This window comes from Saimiri boliviensis, chromosome 7 (genome assembly GCF_048565385.1).
Source record: "Saimiri boliviensis isolate mSaiBol1 chromosome 7, mSaiBol1.pri, whole genome shotgun sequence".
Classification (NCBI taxonomy): Eukaryota; Metazoa; Chordata; class Mammalia; order Primates; family Cebidae; genus Saimiri; species Saimiri boliviensis.
The window spans coordinates 74128012-74151150 of NC_133455.1; the positions used below are offsets into that span (position 1 = coordinate 74128012).

Sequence of the window (23139 nt, forward strand, 5' to 3'; positions counted from 1 at the left end):
CAGAACAAAAGCACTAAAGCCTTAGCTTCTTGATAACACATTCAGTCATCATTGATTCTTTTCATAAAACATATTAAGTTTTAATACTCATTAGCCACTATTTACAAGATTCCTGCCTGAAAAATTTACAGTCTATGATGGTAACTTTAAATTTCTAATCTTATATGCACTGAAAATAACCAGAATATTTACATGAGAAAGCATCTATAAAACACCCAGAATCCATTAAGTTTAGTATAGATAATGACTGATAAAATGTAAATTTAGAAAAATACCCCAACAAACAAGTGTTCTAATACATAATCCATTGAATTTTGGAGCCCCAAAACCATTTTTTTAAACAAAAGACCCTTTCTTGTTTGCTATTACTTAAAGACATACCATACAGCAATGCTCAATCCAATTAATTCCCCTTTTATATGCTTTGTAGAATTGGACTAGATTGTCATTCCCGAAAATTCTATAGGAGTTTTTCATAGAAGATATTTGCAAAGTAGCCTATATAGATATACTTAAAATTTAAATCTAGAGTCAGTGAAGAGATATTTTTATATTTTGTATATTCTGTGAAACCAGGTCACAGCAATCGTATTCACAGCTGTTAGCCATCTACAATCTCAGCCACAGTTATGTTGCCACTGGAAGGCAGGTGTACATTTGTTTTCACCCAGGTTGAGGGAAGCATTGGGACATTTGGTCTTTTGTCCTTAGTTATAACTAATCTATTGTGCGTGGTTTATAAACACATACACTCTTACCTTAATCTCACAGTCTTACTCTGAAAAGGCTATTATACGAACGTTGGGGTCCTGAGACAGTATTTTCAGTTTTTACTTAAGAACATATTAGTGCATGGTCAAAAGTTCAATGTTTCATTGGGGGTTTATGCCATTATGTTCGATAATCTTTATAGGTGATGTTGGTCAGAATAGGCTAGGGTTATGTTCCCATGACAAATAGAGCCTGAAATCTCTGAGGCTTAAAACAGTGGTTTCTTGCTCATACAAAGTACAGTGCAATTTAAGCAGTCTTTCTTTTTCAGTGACTCTATTTTGTAGCTAATTCATCAGAAACATGGTACTGTGGCAGGGAAAGGGAGTGATGGAGGCACACTGGATCTTAACTCCCTTTACCAGAAATGACACATGCCACTTCCACTCATACTCTTTTAGAACTACATAGTTGCATGGTCTCAATATAACTGCCAGGAAGGGGAAGCCAGGAAGTGTGGAGCCAGGCAGATCATGGACATTGGGAGCACCAATACCTTCTACCACATATCTGTTGCCTACACTGTCATCTCTTTTCTTCAATTGGCAAACATTACTGATTATCTTTCTATCTACAAGGATTTGTGCTGCATGACAGATGATTCTGTTACCAGAAAGGGGTCCTGATCCAGACCCCAAGAGAGGATTCTTGGATTTCGTGCAAGAAAGAATTTGGAGTGAGTCCATAAAGTGAAAGCAGGTGTACTAGGAACGTAAAGGAATAAAGAATGGCTACACCATAGGCATAGTAGCAGCATGGGCTACTCAGCTGCTTATATTTATTATTACTTCTTGAATGTATGTTAACAAGAGGTGGATTATTCATGAGTTTTCTGTAAAAGGAGTGAAAAATTCCCAGAATGGAGGGTTCCTCCCCTTTCAGACCATATAGGGTAACTTCCTGACCTTGCCATGGCATTTGTAAACTGTCATGGCACTGGTGAGAGTGTCTTTTAGCATGCTAGTGCATTATGATTAGCATATAATGAGCAGTGAGGACGACCAGAGGCCACTTTTCATCTCCATCTTTGTTTTGGTGGATTTTTAGCTGGCTTCTTGACTGCCACCTGCTTTATCAGTAAGGTCTTTATGACTTGTATCTTGTGCTAACCTCCTTATTCTGTGATTAAGAATGCCTGAATCTCCTGGGAATGCAGCCCAGTAAGTAAGACTCAGCTTCATTTTACCCAGCTCCTATTCAAGATGGAGTCACTCTGGTTCAAATGCCTCTGACAATCCCAGAAATAAATAAAATGTCATATCTACTTTCAAACAGCCTAACAAATTGAGGCTCCAGAAACAAAAATCATATTATAATATAGTCATATGTGAAGCAGAAAGAAAATTCCCTAGAGGCCTAAATCATTTTCTATGGGCAGGATCACAGAGAAGTAGGAAGTTAACCCTTGTTGTTTAACAAGGAATCCTTAAAATGCTACAGAGGTGATGACATATTTGCTGGGCATTAAAGAAAAAAAAAAGGCTTAGACAAGTTTGATATGGAAAAGAGGGCAGTGAATGAGAAAAGACAGAAAAATGTGAGAAGATTGGGTGGAACTGAGGAACGAAGAAGGGACAAAGAATCTAAACACAAGGATGTGGGTATATAGTAAAAGACATTTGGGCTTTATGAGTATCTATGTGATGTATGTATTCAATTTGCTCATCTGTGGAACATGAGTTGCTAGAATGTTGTGTTTTGCTATTGTTTCTCCCACTGTTATTTCTGCTTACGAATAGGAATCAAGGCAAACATTTTATCAGAGCATTCCGAGTTTTAATCACATGGCTTTTTTCCCCCTGAATTGTATCTTTTCCTCAATTTCTGAACAATATTAAACTATAAGTCATAGGATATATTGGCTGAATTTATTCTTAGGTGATTCTCCTTCCTTTCACATTCCTTTCTAATCCAATCAAATTTTGTATAACGTACCTAGCTATCACAGCGAAGCAATTTAGAAATGAGTTCCCAAAGATTAACTGTGTGACAGTATGTAAATTAGTTCCATAGTTTTAATTGTTGGAAAAACAAGACTTAAAAAGAAAACTTGCTACGGTTATGATATCATGCTATAATGATGTTTGGGCGTTCAGCAATAGATTAAACAGGTCAAGAACATGGGACTGTAAAAAACAACAACAACAACAAAGAAAAATCAAAGAGAAGAAAAACGGAGAATAGAGTCAAAATTCAGAGAATATATGGTCCGTTTTCTTCTTCTTCCTTGACAGAAAATAAAAGTGATGAATGATCAGAAAAAATGTCAATAGCAAACACTCAAGAATATGATCTTGAAATGTGCCTTTATGTTGTTTTCTTAAATGTTTAACTTTTTTTGTAATTAAATGAAGTGTTTATAGTCATTTCTAGACATTCCATCATTATCAAATGCCTATTATGTCTTATACAAATGTCTAAGCATTTTACCTTAAAAATATAAAATAATGTCTGTAATTTTCTGCCTTACTATTTTTCATTTTCAAATACTGTTCTTTCAATAAGGTAATCTTCCAATCATTTTGAAGTTGTTAATCACCATTTATTCATCTTGTATTATACCTACTGGCCACTTCACGTATATTATTTCACTTAAATCTTACAAAAACAACACAAGATTGATACTACTTCTATTTCATAGCTACAGAAACTGAAATTCAAATTTTCCATTACAACAGACTAGCTGTGGCAAGAGAAAATGTGAATTTATCCAAATGACGTAACTGTGAAGAATCATAGAACATATCTAAAAGGATTATTGTGAAATCAAGGAGGAGAAAGCTAGTTAAACTGGTAGACAAACTGCAATACAAGTTGTCAATTCAAAACCTACAATTATTCTTTTGGATACATATTTTTTTCTCGAAGTGGCAATTCAACTTAAAGATATTAAATAAACCCAATCTTTGATGTTGCTCAAATGTTGACTTCCAGCCCTTTCTCTTTCCAACTTTCCCAAGAAGCATATGGTAGACAGGGGAAGAGACCAAACCAATGACTGCAGAATTACCATTATCTCTAGCACTATTCATTGTAAAATAACTAAATGCTATTTTGAAGAATTAAGTAATTTGGGAAACTAAAAATGAAACAAATTACTTATAAATAATTTGAAAATTATTTTAAAAGTCTTTAGGTGCTGTTTTCTATGCCCTTCCTCTTATGGTGTCAGGTTTTTTTCCGTCGAGTTATTTGGTTGGTGAGTTTAATCTCCAACAGTTCCCCACCTCTTTCTTTCAAAAAGGCCTGAGTTGAAAAATGGCTCAACACTTCTGCAAGCTCACAGTGAGGATCTCCTGTTCTCCCTGCATTCGGCCAGACTCTTCTCTTTTTGCATGCTTTCCGCTCTCATGCATGGGGTGCACAACTCCCTGGGATATCTAGACAGAGCTACCGCACACCTGGCTTTCTAGGTCAGGCTACAGAGCACTTCGGATATGGCAAGTCACGACCCATCTGGAATGACAGATCTACCTGCCTTTTTGGCTTTCTCCCTTGGTCAAAACTAAAATCCGAAGTGGAGTGCCCCGAGCCATAGAGAAAGCGCCTATAGCTTTGACAGCCGCTTGGCGCATGCTCAGTCGGTCTCCAGGCACCGGGAGGCGACTCCCCCCCTCACCACCCCCCGGGCCGGCCTCCACCCCGGCCCCCACCCCTGGCGCGCGCTCCTCCGTACCCACGAGGGCGTTCAGCCGCCGGGCCTCCCCTTCCCGCCGCCGCCTCCTCCTCGGCTGGTTGTGGCGGGCGAGGACACGTCAGGGGCCATAAATAAATAAATAATTCCATTCACCCGCTGACAGCGAGGCGAACCGGCTGCGGCTCGCGGGGAACGGAGGGCTGCAGCGCCCACCCTGCTCCAGAGACCAGATAAAGTAAGTACAGCTGGGGAGGGAGGAGGAGGAGGAGGAGGAGGAGGAGGAGCAGGCGGAGGCGCCGGCGGAGAGGAGGGCGAGCGTGCGTCTGAGACCCGCTTCCCGCGGAGCCGCACGCGCGTGTGTGCAAATAATGGCCAGCCTGTGACTAACGTGCCAACGCAGAGCTGGCCAGCGAGCCCTTATATAGACAAAAAACCCCGAAGCGGCCGCGGGAGGAGAGCTCGCGTCAGCCAATGCGCGCGGACAGCTGCCCGGGAGCTGCCGGGGGCGCGCGGGGTCCCGGGCCAGAAGCGCCCCGCGAGCTGTCGGCCAGGAGGTGCCCAGGCTCCCGGCGTTCCCACCGAGACCCGGCGTGGTGCGGCGCTGGCCAGTCGCTTCGGCTCAGGGGACTACAAGGGCTGCTTCCAGTGCGGCCAGTCCCTAGGGCGCGCCCCGCCAGCATCCGGCCCCCGAGCCCCCTGAGGTGGCTTCAGTGCCGCAGAAAGTGGAGACGGGGGCGGTGAGAGTGTGCGTGGAGAACGTCTTCTCCTTGAGCAGATGATCAGGACACGAAGAGGCTGGGAGGGGAAGATAAAATACCGGGGGGAAAGGGAGGTGTGGGGGCGTTCGGCTTCCTTCGTTTTCGGTCCCCAGGAAGGATGGCAGGGGTGGAGGCGGATGGAAAAGTGTATGCGGGCGAGGCCTGAGCCCAGGCAGAAGCGGAGCGCCGACTTGGCCGGGGTCCAGGAGGGCCTGCGCCTGCTGCGTTTCCCGGGCCGCTGCGCCACACTGGGGGCGCCGGGCGGTCAGGTGGCGCCGCAGGCTGCGGGCCCGCTCACGTGCGAACTGCCTGTTTTCTCAACGGATGCTGCCTCGCAGCGCCCTTCTCCACCCCCTTTTCTCCTCTACTTCCGTGAAAAGGATTGCAGCCTGCCTTGGAAAGGGCGGTCATGCCCAATGCCACTCTCCCGGTAGGGTTGAGGAGGGACTTTTGTAGTTCCGATTCCAGGAAAATTAAAATTTTACACACGCGCGCGCGCACACACACACACATACGAGACACAAGAGGAAACAAGGAGTGGTTTCTCTACAATTGTTTTTTGGTTCCCTTTCCTGGAGAAGTAAGTAGCACTAGGCTGCGTTGAGTGAGGACTGGTTAGTGGCATTAGGAAAGCTATTACTTCATGTCCTCCTTCCCTCTCAAGTCCCAAAGGAGACACAGCAGAGGAATAAAATAGCGGGCAGTGATGAAGGTGATGTGAAAAAGACTGGACAGGAGGAAAGAGTGACTGACTACAAATGCTGTTTCCTGGCACCCTGTGCTTCATGGCTAACCCCAGTCTGAACTCAGAGGGTTGCAAACTTTCCACAGACAGGTTAGCTTGAATGTGTTGTGTCATTGGAACCACAAGCACTAAGTATGCATCTGGTGGAGTGTGGCTGAAAATGAGAGTTGGGTGGGGGCTGCAGAGGGCAAATGAGGTTTGAGCAAAGTGACTAATATTTAGCCCTGGTGAAGCAATCCTAACTCCAGTTTCTACTTCTGACCGAGCACATTACATTTAAAGCAATCCAAGTGAATGATCTCAGTGGAAAGGAAAGATTATAACCTTAAGCAACTCAGTATATTGTGTAACAATTCACAAAGTCAGAAACTACTTTTTGCAAATATTCACATCAACAGTGCACAGTTATATACTACCTTTTCCCCCCAAGGAGTGTTTTAATAATAAGTGATCTGAAATTTTAACACCTGCTTTCCAATGTTCAAATTAGTGTATCCTTCTATAAATGCTCAGTTTATTTCTAGACATTCATTTGCTCTTTGATGATGTCTGGATTATAGTTTTGGCTTTGAGCTCTTTTAAAGGGAAGAAGGGCAACATTACCTAAAGAAATCTCCTTTGGTTAGAGTCATATTCCTGGATCATGGATCTGAAAGAAAAGGCATCTCCAGAATTTGCTTTTAATTCTGTATTCACTCACCAAACATTTTTGAGGCATTCACACGAAAAAAGGGAATGAACTTTAGAACAGATTGGTCCTGCACTTTTGTAAGATTAAGTAATTGTTTAACAATCTGGGCTTTACTTTTTTCTTATCTATAGAATGAGATTGGTGGTACCCACCAGAAGTGCTACTGGAGAGAATAAAGTGTATAGTAAATACCTAGAATACAGACTGGCTATTTTTGAGCCCGTATAATAATTCTAGACACCCTACCAGGGTTACCAAGATGAATGAGGCTGGAATTCTGTTCTCAAGAAGTTATTATATAGTCAGTTATCCAGGATAATCTTTCTTATATCCCATTTGCCTTTTAGTCCATTTTTTTTTCTCTTCTTGATGGAAGAAACATATATCACAAATAACATGAAAGGAATTTCGCAGTTGTAAGAAATGTTGGTAAGATCTGCTAACAGGCAGATTTGAAAAGAGTGTCTTTTATCAGGAACCTGTATTCAGCTGGTTTTTTGTGCATGAAGAGTGATTCTTAACGAATAAAAACAGGTAATGATGGATTTTTCTTCATGTTGTGAGAGGAGGATGATCCTTCTCTGAAGATTATCTTTGTCAGTAAATTGATTTCCATTATTTGAGAGAAGAGTTTGAGCTTCACTTTCTACTACACCTTGGGCAAACCCATCCACTCACTCCTAAGAGTATAAAGTAACTGTAGTATGTAATAACCATAATGACAACTCTGTAATGCTCACCATGGTCCACACGCTGTGCTACTACTTTCTGATAGCACATAACAACCCTATGTAGTGGATCTGTCCAAATCCATATTTACAGAAAAAAGAATTTAGGCCCAGAAACTTTAATAACCTATTCAGCTGGCACAGCTAATAAGTGGCTGATCTGGGGCAAGCACACAGGTGATCTGTCTGGCTTTAACCACTATGTAGTATAGCGTCTGCCTTGCATGAAGCTAAATAAGTGCAAAGACCTTGCGAGGGCCAGGAGCAGTGGCTCACGCCCATTATCCCAACACTTTGAGAGGCTGAGGTGGGCGGATCACAAGGTCAAGAGATCGAGACCATCCTGACCAACATGGTGAAACCCCGACTCTACTAAAATACAAAAATTAGCTGGGTGTGGTGGCGTGCACCTGTAGTCCCAGCTACTTGAGAGGCTGAGGGTGGAGAATCACTCGAATCTTGGAGGTGGAGGTTGCATTGAGCTGAGATCACGCCACTGCACTCTAGCCTGGTGACAGAGTGAGACTCTGTCTCAAAAAGCATAAATAAATAAATAAATAAATAAATAAATAAATAAATCTTGCCTGTTTTGTTCTCCATAGCCCAGTACAGTATCTGGCATATCGTAGTTCTGACCAACAAATTATGGAAAGAAGGAAAGAGGGAGGGAGGCAGAACTAGAGAGAAGGAGGAAAAGGAGGAAATAAAAATTACCAAGCCAAGTCTCTCCCGCCTTCAGCTCTGAATGTGGCAGGAAATCCAGCCTGAACTCTGCCCTGAAAACAGAATAGTCGAGGCTCTTTTGAGGATTCCTTTGCCTTGCCTTGCATCTAGTCTTCTAGGTTATGATGCTTATTTGTGCAAAATAGGAAAATATTCTCTTTAGTCTGACAAATTAGCAAAAGGTGCCTAGGAAGTGAAAACATCAAAAATGACCTATTCAAGGTGGACCCCCCCCCAAAAAAAAACAAAAAGAAAAAAAAAAGAAATGAAAAGGGCAGACTGTAATACAGGGGCACTGGGTTTAAATTTTAGTTAAGCCACTGGTTGACCTAATGTTGCAATGTTGTGGTAGTACTTGTATGGTGGTTCTGAACACCAAAGAAGATAACAAATGTAAGCTGTTTTGTACTGTGCCTCATAAATAGAATGGTATGCAGCAAATAGTAATTACATTCCTTTGTTCTCCTCCCTGCAACCCATCCCTAATAAAAAGTACCCACCTGGTTTCCATATCTTGAAGTAATCTGTATTCATCTGAACTACTTTGTAACTTGATCTGGGCTTCTTTTAGGCTGAATCTTATGTTTTGCCTTGAATTAGTTATTTGGGAAGGCATCCTATCTCTCTTCCTGGGCTACATGGTCTTGAGAGCAGATGGTATATCTGGTTCAGTTGGGAACCCCTGTGGAGCTGGTACTTGGGACAGGGGAGGGCAGAGGAGGGGCTCTGAAGTCCAGCGTGTCTGGGTTTTGATCTTAGCTTTGCTATTTATCAACAAGAACAAGTTGCTAAACCTCTTTAAGTCTTTGTTTCTTCATGTATGAAAATAGAATAATAATGAATTTTATATATTGGTTGTAAACATTAAATGAGATAATCTGTGAAATAGCACTGTGCTGAGCACATGCATAGAAATAGCTCAATAACTAGTGTTAGGTATTAAATAATTGGCTTTACATTTTTTAGTTTGTCATAAGCGTCACTGTCTTATTTTTAACAGATTTTTGGGAACACTTGGAAATGCTGAACTTGCTATTAGATGGCACAACAAAGTTGAATTGCATAATAAACCATTAAGTGGACTCCTTTTGAAAGGTCATCCTGGTTTGTCACAGGCTTTCTCAAAACTGTTTGGATCAAAGTGGTTAAGAAATATGTTGGGAAACAACTACACACTGGTTTTCAGTGAATAATGAAATGTTTTCTTAACTTGTGAGAAAGCTTCATTTCCTCAGTTGCTCCTTTAAAAGATGAATCCAAGGGCTGAGTCTACCTGTGTGAGAGATCCAGCCGTTTAAAATCATAATGTGAGAGACTAGGCTAAAATGGATTATTGTAAAGAAGAATAAATAACACCACACATATTTGGTAATTTAGCAAATAAGTGGAGGGTCTGTGCATTTATATATCAACTGTGATCATTAAAAACATGGGAAAAAAAGTAGACAAATTGAAGTTGACTATAATAAAACTAGTCCAGCTGGAGTTAGACTAATGTACTTGGGTGCACCAGAGAAAATTTCAACATATTCACAAGTATCAGTGTTGATAAATGATGTAAATATTTTTGGAAATAATATTCCTGACCTAATACTAAAACTCCTGCAAATGTTTTCATTTATATTCATTGAAGTCTTGAAGGACTTCATGGAAATCCTACAGGACAATTGAATGATAGCTGGAAGATACTGGCCTAAAGTTACTTTTGTTAAAGGTTTTGTGCAGTTAGGATAGTTCCACAAAAATGTCTGTGTGGTTCAATTATAGAACCTGGTGATTAGTTTTATGTAATACTTGGCATTAAAATAGCAACTTTCAATTGAAAATATTCAGCATAAGAGGTGAACACAAATGAAATATTTTTTTAGATAAATAAAGATCTGTATACAATGTAGGTATTTTGTAGAAAACATTTTATTACAGGCATTTGCTGTTTCTCCACCCCATAACACAATATGCATCACTATTAATTAGTAAAAACCTCTAATCAGATTTTTCTTGAAGTTAATATGTAAAAGAATGGTACTTTATAAAAAGCAGCCACTCTACTAAGTAATTAACTTCAAGATCTCTATCTTTTGTAACTAGATTAGATAAGAATAAACAATAAAACTAAAAAGCATGCATTTGGTAAGTTTCTAAGGGATGTTAATATTTACCTTATTTTAAAAATGATTTTAGCCGGGCGCGGTGGCTCAAGCCTGTAATCCCAGCACTTTGGGAGGCCGAGGCGGGTGGATCACGAGGTCAAGAGATCGAGACCATCCTGGTCAACACGGTAAAACCCCGTCTCTACTAAAAATACAAAAAATTAGCTGGGCATGGTGGTGTGTGCCTGTAATCCCAGCTACTCAGGAGGCTGAGGCAGGAGAATTGCTTGAACCCAGGAGGCGGAGGTTGCGGTGAGCCGAGATCGCGCCATTGCACTCCAGCCTGGGTAACGAGCGAAACTCCGTCTCAAAAAAAAAAAAAAAAAAGATTTTAAATAATTCTAGGATTTGAAGTTCTATCCTTTCTTCTCCAACATGTGAAAGGCAAATTCAGGGATAAACAGCAGTAGGTGACAGTATTTTTCAACAGGTGGGATTATTGGCATTTTGGGTGGGGTACTTTTTCATAGTGTAGGACTGTCTTTCATTGCAGAACATTGGGTGTCTGTGACCTTTCTTAGTAAATTTGGGCTGCGATAACAAACTCTCATAGACTAGGTAGCTTATGAACAACACAAACGTATTTCTCACAGTTCTAGAAGCTGAAATCTGAGATCAGGGTGCTGGTTGCTCCCAGGTGTTGGTGAAGGCCTCTTCTGGGTTGTAGACTGCTGACTTCTTGTATCTTCACATGGTAGGATGAGAGTGAGAGCTCTCTTTTATAAGGGTACTAATCCCATTCATGAGAGTTCCATCCTCATGACATACTTACCTCCCAAAGTCCCTACCTCTTAGTACCACTCCTTTGGGGATTAGGATTTCAACATGAATTTGGGGGGCATACATTAAGTCCATAACAATGATCTCTGCTTTCTATAAGTCAATGGCATTCCCTTAGTCATTTTAACAATCTTAAATGCCTCTCTACATTTTAATTTACCTTTGGTGCAATGGTACTAGATATGGTTGAAAACTATTGGCCAATAAGATTAAATTGAGATTGTTTTACAAAATTATTTGTGATCGGAGTAGTTTCAAGTAAAAAATTATTTTGCCCTTCCTTAAAGGATAAAAGTAATACTCTTGGCGGGGTGCGGTGGCTCAAACCTGTAATCCCAGCACTTTGGGAGGCCGAGGCAGTTGGATCACGAGGTCAAGAGATCGAGACCATCCTGGTCAATATGGTGAAACCCCGTCTCTACTAAAAATACAAAAAAGTAGCTGGGCATGGTAGCACATGCCTGTAATCCGAGCTACTCAGGAGGCTGAGGCAGGAGAATTGCCTGAACCCAGGAGGCGGAGGTTGCAGTGAGCCGAGATCGCGCCATTGCACTCCAGCCTGGGTAACAAGAGCGAAACTCCATCTCAAAAAAAAAAAAATTCTCTTGTATTAAATATTTGATTTGAAAGAATGAGTTATTTATTAGTAAGGCGTAACAAGTGTTAACTTTAATAGTCAGAGCATTACTGACCTCCTGCACTCCAAATCATTTGCTTTTCACTGTCAGTAACCTTTGGCATTGTTCATGCCCAATGTTTCTTGAACTCCTTTTCTGGCTTTCATGTGCTCTTTATTTTCTTGTCTCACTGCTCATTTACTGCTGCCTCTCCAGCTCTCCTTTCACCTCCTATTCAATATAAGTATGTTATGTGTTCTTCAGTTTCTGTTTTGGGTGTTTTTTGTTTGTTTGTTTTTATTTATTTTTTGAGATGGAGTCTCACTGTAATGCCCAGGCCTAAGTATAATGACATGATCTCATCTTACTGCAACCTTCACCTCCTGGGTTCAAGGGATTTTCCTGCCTCAGCCTCTCTAGTAGCTGGAACTACCAGCACCTGCCACAACACTTGGCTAATTTTTTGTATTTTTAGTAGAGATGGAGTTTCACCATATTGGCCAGGCTGGTCTCAAACTCCTGACATCAAGTGATCCACCCACCTTAGCCTCCCAAAGTGCTGAGATTGCAGGCATGAACCATCCAGCCTGGCCGGCTTTTCTTTAGTCTGCATTCTGTTGATTGACAAAGCATATCTGCTCTTGACCTCCACTTTTACCTTTGCAGAAATAACTCCCAAGCCATTTCCTGCAGTCCTGACCTTCCCTCAACTTGTAGGCCTTAACAGACATCTCTAGATATTTTCAGGACATCTTCTCTTTGTTGTGCTTTCTATATTTCCAGTACCCTGTGGTATCTTTCTTTCTTTCTATCGCCTGTTCTTCATACTGCAGTCAGCAGTATTCTAGCCTAGAAGTTTGTGAGACCACCCTTTCTCTGGACATCTAAATACTTTAAAAAAGTATTTCCTTCTTTTCTGTTGTTGCCAGAGATTTCAGGTGCTTTTGATATACTACTTATAGTCATGTAATAGTCTTTTAATGGGTATTCCCACCTTTGGTCTCTCACCCTGCAAGTTAATTCTATACATGGCATCAGATCCTCTCACTGAAGCACACCTCCGTTAACTAACACTCCCATCACCTAGGTCCAAGGACTGACATTTCAGTCCCTGCATGATGTAATTCCAAACAGCTGTTCCATGTTCATCTCCCACTACCGTGGTACTCAAGTCAAATTGAACTGTCCCCATGCCTCGTTCATTCTAATTCTACTTCCTACTGCCAAATCTTTGGTTATGCTGTTCTTTTATCTTGAAATGAATCTAACTTCCTACTATTTCCATTTCTAGCTCTAACGTCACTTTCTAAGCTGAACTTAAACACCACATTCAAACTTTCCTCTGGCACCTCTGGATAGGTAGAATACTTTTTCTAAAATTTCAAGAACATTATATTTGTAATGTCTTATTTGTTTTTAAGATTTTATTATAGTTGCTTTTGTATAATTATTCAGTTTCTGAATATGCTATAAATTTATAGATGTCAGGAATAATAATGTATTTATATTTACATAGTCTTTAGCATTTTGATAGTTTGAGAGTTGCAAGCAACTTGGAGTACATCTGTTTCCACTTTTATGTTTTGTTTACATCATCTTCAGCATGTTCAATAAAACACCATCTATTATTTAAGTATACACACTGAGGCAGACAGTTCTAGTTGTGATTCAGTCTTTCTTCTACTTTGAGTCTTTGTTCAGCTTTCCTGGGGCCACATGACCAATTTGAATGACGTGTTGTACCTATGTGGTGACAGCTCACATGTCTAATGTTTTCTCTATCAATTTAACGTAGTCAGTGTTTCTTCCTGTTTTGTATGTGACCCGATTAAGTTCTTTATTTAAGGCTACTATATCTTGGAGTAATTCAAGTTTAGGAAAGTCCACAAAGGTATAAAATACTTCAAGGATAACAATGGTTTTGAATGTAAATATTGGAACTGTTGTTCATGATGTAACTTGTCAATATCTCTTCAGGTGAAGTCAGAGTGGGAAATCAAGGGATATATTTAGAGATCTATCTCTGGGAGAATCTCATAGTTATCTTCAGGGTGAACTTTTCTTTCTGTGCCATCAGTTTAATGGATAAATAAGTGAATAAACCACTGGAGGATGGTAGGAAAGCTCACTTTAAATTTTGACTATAATTAGAAATGAGCCACTCAGTAAAATTATTCTCATTTATAGATTAATGCCATAAGTGGTAAAACAACAAACATGTCTTGTGTATATGTGTGTATAAGTGAATTTAAAGACACTGGACCAAAGAAGTGGCTATTAATTAAAGTTATAAAGATACGTTTTATGTACAAATAGCTTACAAATAGCATTGTTGCTGTCCTCATTTTAAGATGGGAAGAGTAGAACATAGAAGTGAAGTATCTTGCCCAAGGTTACACATCTTGTTAGTGGAAGGGTCTGGAATTTAATCTGTTGAACAGAACGTACCTTTTCAATATTAGTAATTCCATTTAAAAAATTATTTTATTTTATTGCATTTTAGGTTTTGGGGTACATGTGAAGAACATGCAAGATTGTTGCATAGGTACACGTGTGGCAGTGTGATTTGCTGCATTCCTCCCCATCACCTATATCTGACATTTCTCCCCATGCCATCTCTCCCCAACTCCCCATCCTGTGCTGTCCCTCCCATATTTACCCCAGTGTGTAGTGCTCCCCTCCCTGTGTCCATGTGTTCTTATTGTTCAACACCCAAGTATTTCATGCTGCAGTGGATTTTACGACATCCTCTATGGAAAAGTCTGATAAATATTTTTTAAAACAGAGACTAGTTGGGTATAATGAGTTTGGTTCTTTTAAAACACAAAGTCAACAGGAATGATAAGGCTTTCTTCCTATTTGAAGGAGGTACCTGGAACCAAGCTAGGAAGCTTAGAGGGAATAATGACCTCTTGTGGATTCAAGGAGGCTGGAGAATCAGTAGGGACTGAAGGAACAGTAAGTCCAATATGTCATTCCTATAAGTCAGTTTGCAAGGTGGTAGGGGTAGAACATGTGGGAGGTGACAAGCTTCCCATGGAAACCCTGGGCTGTGGGTATCAGTGAGTGTATGAATAGAGCAGGATCTAGAGAATTCTCATAGATACGTATATATCAAATTTACAGTGAAATGGGGTTTTGAAAAAAGCCTCTGACATATTTTAAGCCATAGAATGCAGTCCTTTAACAACTATTTATTCCCCTGCTGTGTTTCAGACACTGTTTTAGATGTTAGAGAGATGTCTGTAAATAGAATAGGTAAGTCCTTTTTAGTCTTGAGTTACACGGATATCAAACATATTCTCAAAGCAAGGTTAAGCAATTTATGTCCTTGAGCCAGTTTTTTTTGTAGACCTCTCACGTCATCTTCTTTATATAGTCAGTCTTATTCTGTAGTTATCTCTTTTCTCTCTTCTCCTTTTTTCTCCATCTCAGTCACATGTTGGATCGAAGACTTTGAAGATAGATAGATATACCTCAATGAATTTTCAACGGAGCTACTTCTAGCTGTTTGACAAAAATCAAGATATATAACTTTCAGAGCCCCAGTTTCACATTTTGGAAATAATAACATTTATTTCATGAGTGGTTGTTGGAGAAATAATATAGGTAGCCAATAAATGGTAATCATAATGTAATTTTTATCTCTACCATTATTTTTGGCATATGTTGAAGCAGAACTCTTTACCCCTGAGGAACTCTATTCTGTGCAAAAATATTTATGAGTTATAATATTGCTACTCCAGCACGACCCAAATAGGAATGTCAGGTAATAAACAATTATTAAATAATGTGGATCTTTTCAAAATGGATGAAATTCTAGTTTCTGGCACATATAGGAAGAGACTCAAGTACTGATATTGATGCCGCAAAAATGTTTAAGTGCTGAAATTTTCACTTAGCTATAAAATTAGTAATATCAATTGGGAATACATCCTAAGGGAATTTTAAGATGGAAATTCAATTTAGATATGATAGCACGCATAAGCACGTTTAAAAAGTACCTCAAAGAGAAAAACAATCATCATTCTGTTATAATGACTTAAAGATATTTGTTGCAATTAAGAAACAAAACATATGCCAACATAATTATTGATGCCATTTAAGTATATGCTGCGTGTTTGCTGTTTTTTTGTTTTGTTTTGTTTTGAGATGGAGTCTTGCTCTGTTACCAGGCTGGAGTGCAGTGGCACAGTCTCAGCTCACTGCAACTTCCATCTCCCAGGTTCAAGAAATTCCCCTGCCTCAGTCTCCTGAGCAGTGGGGACTACAGGTGCGCCTCATAGCTATGTTTTTGTATTTTTGTAGAGACAGGGTTTCACCATGGCCAGGATGGTCTTGATCTCCTGACCTCATGATACACCTGCCTCAGCCTCCCAAAATACTGGGGTTAAAGGTGTGAGCCACCATGCCTGGCCTGCTGTCTTATATATAGTATTTCAAATCCTCATATTGTCATGTAAGATAGATTATATTCATTTACAGATAGGGAGAATAAGGACTCAGCAAGGTGAGGCTGCCTATTATAGCACCCCAAGAGTCAATACCTCAGCAGATGTTTCAGTACAGGTAGGATGCTAATGGCAACTAGATCTTGGCTTCCATTTCTTAAATCAATTCAAATCAGTGAAAAATTAAGCATTGCTACATTAAGAACTCTACCAAAAATACCTGAATATGTATAAGACGTCTTTTCTGACTGTTCTCCTGAAAAGGAGACTGAAATTTTACAGATATTATGAGAGTGTGTGTGTACATGTGTGTATGTGTGAATATATATATAGCAAATATTCATATATATAGTGAATATATATATTCATATGTATTTATATATTGTGAATATATATAAACTTTTTCACTATATATATTCACAATATATAATTTTCTATATACAGTATATATATTCACAGTATATATATTTTCACTATATATTCACAATATATAAATACATATGAAAATATATATTCACTATATATATGAATATTTGCTATATGTATTCACACATACATGTACACATACACTTACACAACATCTCTAAAATTTTAGTCTCCTTTTGAGGAGAAAAGTCAGAAAAGATGTCTTATACATCTTTGTTCAGGTATTTTTTGTAGAGTTCTTAATGTGGCAATGCTTAATTTTTCACTGATTTGAATATATATATGTGTGTGTGTGTGTGTGTGTGTGTGTGTGTGTGTGTGTTCACTAATTAAAGGTACAACCCAGAGTAGGATTAGTATCAAAATAAATGATAAAGAACATGATTTTCTAGGACAGATGTTGACAAAGTATAGCCCTTGGGCCAAATCTAGACCACTGCCTGATTTTCTAAATAAAGTGTTTTTGGAATATATTCACACCTGTTTGTTTTCCTGTTTTCTGTGGCTGCTTTCATGCTGCAGGGCACAGTTGAGTAGTTGTGACTTAGCCTGCAAAACCTAACATTTTTACTATCTGGCACTTTAGAGAAAAAAAAAATATTTATTGACTCTTGTTCTAGAATTTCAGAAGAAGATACTTTGGTTTCCAATGGAGGAATCAATGAAGGAATTAATGAAACAAGTGAAATTTATTTTGGAACTGAGAGATGGGTAGTCTTTAGTTAAGTGAAGAAAGGAACTATTCATTGTAAATGCCACATAACTCAAAATCAAAAGTATACCTGTAGATAAATTAAAAGTCTGCTGAAGAATAAGGATCATATTACTGTATATAATTTATATAATGCTATGACCATTTGTCTATGAATTTTTTTGTAAGTATCTGGAACACTGAGTCTTAAACTGGATGAAATATTTGAATTAACTGATAAGCTGCTTAAGATAAAAGTGATATTGTGCTCAATAATCTGTGATGCTAAAATGTAATCCATGTGGAAAATCACTGAATTAGTATATTTATTCACTTGATAAAACTGAATATTTTGAGTTGATGGCAGAGACTGTTTTTCCCCCCATGTCTCTATTTTCGTAACATGTGGGAATGCTAGACATAACCCTAATATTTTCTTCTAATCACTATTTAAAATAAACACTAGCTACTGGGAGTACAACTAAGTACCAACACTGTCCCCAAAGCTTTTCACTCCTTATCTCATTAAAAACTTTCAGTAGCCAAATGACGTGGATGTTATTGTTCCTATTTTTATAACAGAGGGCACTAGGAAACAGTTGTATCAAATAGTTGGCATAAGACTACAAAACTAGTAAGTAGATCCTCTCTATCCGATCGCATCCAGAAATGGACTCTTTTAAAATGAAAAACTTTTTGAGCTAGGACGTAGATAGGAATGTACTTTCAGAAGTTTATAAAAGTGAATATGCCAGTTTATTTTATCATGTGGCTTAATTCTTTTCTACTCAAAGCTTGTGCGGTTTTTAAAAAGTTGATTTAGCTCTTAGTACAAATGGTTCTGCAAATTTTTCTTGAATATGCTGACTTTTTATGGAGCCAGAACTTTCTGCATCCTCTCTGTTGCTTTGTCACTTTTGACCCACAACTCTTTTTCTCTTTATCTCGCTTCTTAACATTCAGTCATTTGTAATTTCCTCCTTTTCCTATAGTATCAGTTCCAAATATTCATATAGGTCTTCATTACCCATTACCTGTTATACAGTGTCTTTGATATAGCAATAAAGTGCTTGAAAGCATGTTCATAAAGCAACGATGGCTTCTAGAAGAAAAAGAAAAAAATCAATGCAACTTAATACCAGCTTCTTGTTCTGAACTTAAAAAGGAGCAGAAAACTGCAGAACTGTTTGAATATCACTAATGGATGACAAACTAATAAATAGATAGGAAAAGGTAAATGATTCAGAGGAAGCCACAGAAAATACAAGTCTGTGTTCCCTGGTGGCTACATTAGCATCTGTGTGAGAGCAACCTGGCCTCTTGTGCCATGGCGAGAACATTAATTAAACACAGTAATGACCTGGTACAGGAGGATTTATGGATATCAGCTCTAAAGCTCACATAAAATTGCTTCCTTTTTGTCATTAAATTTCTAAGAAATATATGCTGTTAATTTAAGAAAAAATTAATTTTGTGAGGAAATGTGTATTTTTATTGGTTTTCATTTTATTTTTGTTAATAACATAAATTTGTTACTCTGCCTCATTAAGATACCTGAATCTGTTATCTACGTTTGTTTTCAAATGTTCCAAATAAAGGTGGGAAAGAAATACTTTTAAAACAGTGTCACCAACAAATATTTTAAATGCCTAGAAACCTAATTGTGACTGTTCATTGGTATACTTCAGTATTTATGATCAAAATTATTATGCATATTTGGTCAGTAATTTTTATTTAAGTGTGAATGTTATGTAGGGGCCAAGGGAAATTTCCCTTTTACCTGCTGAAGATTTGCTGAAAATTCAATTCACAAAAGACAGATTAATTGGAGAAAAGACATAAAATTTATTATGGTGCCCAGGAAAGAATCACCAAGTGAGTGTCCAGTATCTCAATGGGGTACAGATGCTTATATAGCCTACTTCCTAGGGGAATGAAAGATGGCAAAGGATGGATGATTTTAAGGAGACAGTAAATGATTTTTAGGGGAATTCAATAGGCTTGAAGAACATACAATGGCCTGGGACAAAGTCCATATATCCTAGAGAACTGACGATGGTTGCTGACAAAAATCTGTCCAGGTTTGTTCACAGACTTCAGTCTTCCTCTCTGCAGTATGAGTTCAGTAAAACTCAAGGAAGGGACCAGCAGTAATTGTTGTCTTTTTTGGCAGATCCGGACTTGAGGCAGATAAGTGACTTAGAGAAACTTCATTCTGTGCTTTGGGAGCCAGAAGATTGAGAGATGTGGGTGAGGGAATGGGAGAGTATATAGGGGGTTGGAGGGCTAGGGGTGGTGGAAGGTGGAGAAGGTAAGAGAGACCTTGTGGCTTCTTCTGAATGTCAAAGTGCCATATTTAGGGTGTTGGTTTCTGAACCAATTTTATAGCATTTTATCCAACTTTTTAAAATCAATGAGCTATTTTAAATGATTTTACATTTTATTAGGTCTCTTATTCTGTTAGCTCTTTCTTGCAGCAGTAATACTTAATGCTTGCTCAGTTTTACATTCAGCTAACCACTCGTGATCTATAAAACCTAAATTTAAATATATGATTGTTTTGTTACTCTCTTGGTGTCTGAAGGATTTGCAAAAGAGTTTACACACTCAGATTTTTGGAGTGGGAAAGGAAAAAGAGAAGGCAGGTAACGAACTTGGTGCTAAGTGTGTGCCAAATATACCGTTATGGAGTTTTTACTGCGTCACCTCAGGCAGTCCTGATCCATCCTCTGACAGCGTCAACATCTCTTATCTGGGCATTGCTATCTCCAATTTAGGATGGCATTGGCTGGTTAGGAAACAAAGATTTTTTTCCAAAATCCATATTTTCCCTTATATTACATGTTTTCTTCCCCGGTAGAGTGGAATCCTCTTTTTGCACACACAGTTTATAGAAGAGGGAAATTACTTGGCAATAAGAGAAATACTTAGGATTCTGTTCTTTTAAAATATGGTAAATAAAAATAAAAATCATCATACTTTTAAATGTCAGAATCACATCTGAAAATCTTTTTCAATAAACAAAAGGCAAACTTAAAAGAATAAGGGAAATGTTGATAAAACTTTACTTTGCTACTCTTCCACATAAGCAATTCCTCTTTAAAAAATAACCTTATATATTGTATGTTGGGATTGATGCTAGTATCAGGAAATCAATTAGACACAGATAATGTTATTGATTAAGGCTATATTTAAATAATTAGGATTTGAATATTGGTGTTTTTTTGAGTGCTTGATTATACTTTATTAAACCAGTGTATTAAGCTCCAATTATACTTTAATGAGAATGATTACTCACAAAAAATCTTTAATAATTTGTTCATTATAATACTAGAACTCCATTATAATTTGAAGTTCAACGTAAGAGTTCATCTTAAACCTATCCTAGAAGATTTAGGAAGTCCCTCATTGTAGACAGTTTAGCTCTTAACTGTAGCCCTCTGAGAGGAAACATGAAGATAGTGCTGTAACGATGTTCTAGCATACATGTTTAAGAATGTGTTTCTTTGATAGTAATACACCATTCTGAAATACATGATTGAGATAATATATGTTTCTAACTGTGAGGCAGTTGAGTTGAATGACAGTGTATCTTGTTTATGTTTTGTCTTAGCTTGGGCTGTATAACTAAATACCATAGACTGAGTGGATTTTAAACAACAGAATTTTGTTTTCACAGTTATGGAGGCTGGCAAGTCCAAGATCAAGGTGCTGGCAGATTCAGCATCTGGTGAGGGCCTGCTTTCTGGTTCACAGATACCAGTGTTATAACTGTGTTTTTACAAAACAGAAGTGGTGAGAGAACTCCCTTAGGTCTCTTTTATAAGGGCACTAATTCCGTTCATGAGGGATCTACCCTTATGACCCAAACATCTCCTGGAGTATTAGTCTGTTCTCTTGCTGCTATAAGGACATATCAGAGCCTGGGTAATTTATAAAGGAAAGAGGTTTAATTGACTCAAAGTTCTGCATGGCTGGAGAGGCCTCAAGAAACTTACAGTCGTGGTAGAAGGGGAAAGAAACATGTCCTTCACATGGCAGCAAGAGACAGAAATGAGTGCTGAGGAAAGGGGGAAGCCCCTTATACAATTATCAGACCTTGTGAGAACTCATTCACTATTACAAGAACAGCATGAGGGTAACAGCCTCATGATTCACTTATTTCCCACTAGGTCCCTCACACGACATATGGGAACTATGGGAACTACAATTCAAGAGGAGATTTGGGTGGGGACACAGACAAACCATACCATTCCGCCCCTGGCCTATCCCACATCTTATGTCCTCACATTTAAAAACACAATCATGCCCTTCTAACAGTCCTCCAAAGTGTTAAGTCATTCCAGCATTAACTCAAAAGTCCAAGTCTAAAGTTTCATCCACGAAAAGGCAAGTCCCTTCTGCCTCTGAGCCTGTAAAATCAAAAGCAAGTTAGTTACTTTCTATTAAAAGATACAATAGGGTAAATGCACCCATTCCAAATGGGAGGAATTGGCCAAAACAGAGGGGCTATAGTCCCTATGCATGTCCAAAATCCAGTAGGGCAGTCATTAAACCTTAAAGTTCCAAAATGGTCTCCTTTGACTCCATGTCTTGCATTGAGGTCATGCTGATGTAAAAGGTGGGCCCCCACAGCCTTAGGCAACTCTGTCCCTGTGGCTCTGCAGGGTACAGCTCCCATCCAACTGCTTTCACTGGCTGACATTAAGTGTCTGCAGCTTTTCCAGGTACATGGTGCAAGCTGTCAGTGTATCTACAATTCTAGGTCTGCAGGATGGTGGCCCTCTCCTCACAGCTCCACCAGACAGTGCCCCAATGGGGAATCTGTGTGGAGGTTTCATTTCCACATTTCCCTTCTTCAGTGTCCTAAGCAGAGTTTCTCTGTGAGGGTCCTGCCCCTGCAGCAAACTTCTGCCTCGACATCTAGGCATTTCCATGCAGTCTCTGAAATCTAGGCAGAGATTCCCAAACCTCAATTCTTGACTTTTGTGAAGCCACAGGTGCAACACCACATGTAAGACTCCAAGGCTTGCGGCTTGCCCCATCTAAAGCAATGGGCTGAGCTTTAACTTGGCCCCTTTTAGCCATGGCTGGAGCTGAAGCAACTGGGATGCAGGGTACCATGTTCCAAGGCTCCACAGAGGTTTAATTGACTAAGAGTTCCTCATTGCTAAGAAGCCTCAGGAAACTTACAATTATGGTGGAAGGTGAATCAAACACATCTTCTTCACATGATGGCAGGAAGGAGAAGTACTGAGCAAAAGGGGAAATTCCCCTTATAAAACCATCAGATCTTGTGAGAACTCACTATCATAAGAACAGCATGAGGGTACCTGCCCCCATGATTCAGTTACCACCCACAGGATCCCTTCCATGACATGTGGAGATTATGGAACTAAAATTCCAGTTGAGATTTGGGTGGGAACACAGCCAAATTATATCATCTCCCAAAGGCTGAATCTCCAAATACCATCACTTTGGGAATTAGGTTACAACATATTAGTTTTGGCTACATATGTATTCAATGTACAACAACATTTTATAGTGTCTAATACTATTACAGTATGAGTGAAACTTCTCTTTACAGTTCACAAGATAATCTGATCAATGTATTGGCAACTCAAACATCTCTTTCTTGACTTTGAAAATATATCCAATCTAGGAAGTATGGGAAAATGATCAGGTAGAAGATACATACTGCCCACTGAATGGTAATTTATAGGAGAGAGATGATGGGAAAAACAGGAAATCCTTCATTGTTACTTGAGAAATTTTATGGTCTGCTCTAGATCATAGAACATCTGTGTTTTAGATGATATTTAAGTTGCAATTTACCAAAGCTAAGAGTCTATGACTAGTAATTCAAACAAAAAGTTATATAAATGAGGTATTTCTGTATCAATGTGGTTCCTTTCATAAAAACAGACTTAGAGATGCAAGATGAAAAACATGCTAACATTATGAACAATAA

The 23139-nt window shown here is 38.9% G+C and overlaps 1 protein-coding gene across 5 annotated transcripts in view; it reads left to right on the top strand.

Annotated features, from left to right (window-relative positions):
- The first annotated feature begins 4430 nt into the window (after window positions 1–4430).
- The window catches only part of SLC16A7 (solute carrier family 16 member 7), a 187421-nt gene continuing 168712 nt past the window's right edge, over window positions 4431–23139 (top strand). For 4 of the 5 annotated variants that reach the window (XM_074402818.1, XM_074402819.1, XM_010337261.3 and 1 more), the window contains exon 1: window positions 4432–4643. The gene's annotated coding sequence lies outside the window, so the exon portion shown is untranslated. Of the gene's footprint in view, window positions 4644–23139 lie in introns of all 5 variants that reach the window. The other variant, XM_074402822.1, reaches the window with a different exon arrangement.